Source organism: Pseudophryne corroboree, chromosome 1 (assembly GCF_028390025.1).
Source record: "Pseudophryne corroboree isolate aPseCor3 chromosome 1, aPseCor3.hap2, whole genome shotgun sequence".
NCBI classification, from domain to species: domain Eukaryota; kingdom Metazoa; phylum Chordata; class Amphibia; order Anura; family Myobatrachidae; genus Pseudophryne; species Pseudophryne corroboree.
The window spans coordinates 646,683,903-646,687,801 of record NC_086444.1 but is presented as its reverse complement, the minus strand read 5'-3'; the positions used below and the strand labels follow the sequence as shown (position 1 = coordinate 646,687,801).

Here is a 3,899-nt window from a genome sequence, read left to right as displayed (position 1 = left end):
CAATTGAGTAGTAAGTCTGTCAGGGTCAAACTTATTGACAAGACAGTACAAAGTTCATACTGCTTGTCAGGAAACTGCACAAATGTGTTTGAAGACCTATATCTATGTATATACTTGGAGGGCTAATGTTGGTCCTTCAGATTAAACTATGTACAATCTCAGAAGAAAGTTAATGAAAATTTAGAAACAAGTGGTGATGCTGCTGTTGATGTCACATACCGCACATCATATAAAATAATTGATACTCTACAACACTGGGTATTCCCTGTGAGTCTCCTCCTCAAGTACTAACCCAGCCCAACACTGTTTCACTTCCAAGATCGGACGAGATCGGGCATTAGCAGTGTGGTTTGATAGTAGAGAAGGTGGGTCAGACTCCAATGAGAGTGCACCTAAATAAGAGGATGTGACAGTTTGATCACAAGAATAAAAGTGTGGATCTGCTTTCTATGTTAGGCAGGAGACATCAAATCCCACAACTGTGGTATTGTGCCCCTGGATCATAGATGAGAGTCCACGGAAATGAAAGTAGTGAAAAATAGAGACCTCACAAGTTTGCTTGTGACATATAATGAAGTAATCCTAAAATTTAGGCTATAGGAGTTACTAATGAAGTATACACTAGGTCTGTGGTTATGCTCATCCGTGACATAAAGATATTTAAACAATTTTTTCTTTATCAGCTATGCAGAATGCCTGTGTACATAGGAGAGAGGCCAATGTTACTATAATGGCCATGTGGATGACTGAATAACCAAAAGGACACACATTCAATGTTAACTATGATTGGGCCTATCAGGGCTCCGTGATGTTAAACACAGATGTATCCGTTAGTAAAGGTGCAATCACAAAAATGCTGCAGCTGGGAAAGGTGAACCAGCTAGGCCCAAAGCAGCAATCACACTGAGTACAGAGTAAATCTCTAAAAGATACAGGTACAAATCATATATAAGGTCTAAGTATGCCTACGTTCAAATATACACTTATATGCTGCTGCTAGAAGGGGCAGATCCGCTGTGGCCAAACACAGTAACAGTAATAAAAAGTAGATCACTGATATTAATGCACATTTGTGCAGTTTCCTGACAAGCAGTATGAACTTTGTACTGTCTTGTCAATAAGTTTGACCCTGACAGACTTACTACTCAATTGACCATATAGTGGTTTCATAAATACAGATTGTCTGTACTGGTCGGGTTGAAATGGATGTACGTCTTTGAAGTGTCTACATCCTTTCTTATCTCATTCCCTGAGGCAGGACCAGAACATTTTATATATTTTTCTCAATCCAACCCAATGGTATGCACGGAACTTACTTTGGATCATATTTTCTACAATGGGCAATTACACTGATTTTAAGAAATATCGCAATAAAGTTATGTTTTATCAGCATTACTTATGATTAATTTGATAATTACTGTAAGTTATTTCGATTAATTAAGAGTGCGCCCACACAAGAGCCTTCTTTCTTCTCCCCTCTGTGACATATGCTCTTCCTGGCTCTGGGCGCACCACCAAACTGGACACAGATTTGAGGATTTATATATAAAATTGTCCAATTTTGGTATTTTCATATTAAATGTGTATCTTTGTATGACCAGTGCCGGGTCGCTCCTTTTTTGTTCTAAACCACACCCCTCAACAGACTCTGCCCCCATTAGTGCTAGTTCCAGAAATTTCCTGGGCTGGATTTCCATCCCAACACCGTTGTGAATACATACACATATGAGAGGCCATAGATATAACAATATCTGATGACTATATTTAGCTACGGGGGATATCCAATTTGCAGCGGTAATTTACAGCTGCTAATGGATTCCCCCAGGGCTATCTTATTAACCCCAAAGCCAGCAATATTATCCTGCTGCTGGCATTTATGAGAGATTATGCTTCATGTGCCTCAGGCATGCAAAGCATAATCCTCGATAAGAGACCCTTTTTTCATTGATAGCACATGGGTCCGGATACTTATTCCAGATTCCATGTGTAAACCCCCCATTGGCAGATGTAAGATTGAGTGTCCCTATATGTTTATCCCATAACTTCTAGATGTTTCTATAATGGGGACCCACACCGCACACCCTGCACACATATATTATACATACTCCTTTGGAGTACCGTGTGATTTGCGCATGCACACTGGAGATGTTTCCAGGAACTAGGCATTATACCAGAGTCTTGCTTCTGGAGAGGATGGGGCCCACAACAAAGGCTGCACGTGGGTCCACTCCTCTCTAAAATGCCCATGCCATAACTACTAACCATAAAAATCTAAACTTATCTAAAATAGTGACACGGACACGGACACGAAATGCCATTAAAATCGGTCAACCTTTTCTTGTTTTAGAAAAAACTTTTAAATTAAGGGGTCTATTCATGAAGTAATGAAAACTGTGGAGAAGTGAGCCAGTGGAGAAGACCAATCAGCCTTGAAGTGACATTTATAATTTGTATACTATAAAATTAAACAGAGCAGCTGATTGGTTGCCATGGGCAACTTCTCCACTGGTTCACTTCTCCACTAATTTTACTGCTTCATGAATAGACCCCTAAGTATGGTGGCACAAAGAAAGAATGGTCATCTGCTCAGTGATGTTACGACTTATGCTGTTATGATGTCCACGACATATGCTTAACCAAGCCAACTGGCCATTACCAATAAACCATAATGGGCCGGCCAGACAGCCAGTGCCTCGCAGTTGGATAAGTCAGACTAGTTCAATGTACTGAAAGAGAAAGCGCACCTCCATAAAGCAGTGCAATAGCCTCTGGACTGACATTCTTTCCCTCTGCATAGAGGTTGACAAACCCCAACCAGCAAAAGAAAAAATGTTTTGGGGTGGGTGGGCGGGGAATGAGGCAGACCCTAGCTATTATTAGAAACAAAAGGGCCTGACATCCCACCCTAAACATGACCCATAACACCTAACTGTATAACATCCCTAACTATTAACCCTAACACTCCCTGTGTGAAGGTCCCTAATCTCACACTCCCTAGAAGTTTACACTTTCTTATGCTCAAGCACTCGCTCATCATTATCAGCTGAAAATTGGACTTTAAAAAAAAAGGGCTATAATTTGACCATCGGTCAACGCGTTTTTATCTTCAGAAAAATGATCAGGGCTAATTGGATACCAGCCTATGTATCCATATAGAATGAGCATTGATGTTTCATCTATAGCGGTCCTCTCTCTGTGACAGAGGTATGTTCTCATGTACTCAGGGCCTGATTCAGATTTGTATGCAAACTCAATGTTTTAGGTAAAAATCCAAGGGTTTGTAGGTGGCACATGTGCAAGACCAATTCTGCACATGTGAAGAATGAGCCTTGAGATATCACTCACAACCCCTCCATCCTTAGCTGCAAATATTTTGTAGGCATGCCAGGCCCAGAGTCTGCAGAATTCCTAAACCAACTGGCCAAATCTGATGGCAAGTCTGAGTAAGTTTTGGCTTATGCAGACTGGCCGAGGTTTGTTACCCAGGCCCGGAATTTCCATAAGGCTACCTAGGTGCCCACTTAGGACCCCATGGGTCCCAAGGTGCCATTGAACATGCCCCACAAATAAATTTGGCCTGTCCAAAACGTTCCCAGAGTAGCACTGCACAACTACTGTGTGACATCATGACATCACGTGGACTTGCCCATACCCCCAAAGTCCCATTGTCTGCATTGTACATGAAAATTACTTTTAATATACATGTAATATAAGGCAGTCCTATCCACTTTCCACCTGCCATAATAATAAATCCTATAGTGTACTTGGAAAAAAAAACAAGGGGGGTGGGGGGTGAGGGGCTGTCTCCCTGTATTTATTTATTTATTTATTTATTAACAGTTTCTTATATAGCGCAGCATATTCTGTTGGGCTTTACAATCTCCCTGTAAGCTTATACT

At 41.1% G+C, this 3,899-nt stretch overlaps 1 pseudogene; it reads right to left on the bottom strand.

Moving 5' to 3' along the window:
- Positions 1-243: 243 nt before the first annotated feature.
- LOC134937718 (5S ribosomal RNA) lies at positions 244-362 on the bottom strand (annotated as a pseudogene).
- Between the last annotated feature and the right edge of the window lie 3,537 nt (positions 363-3,899).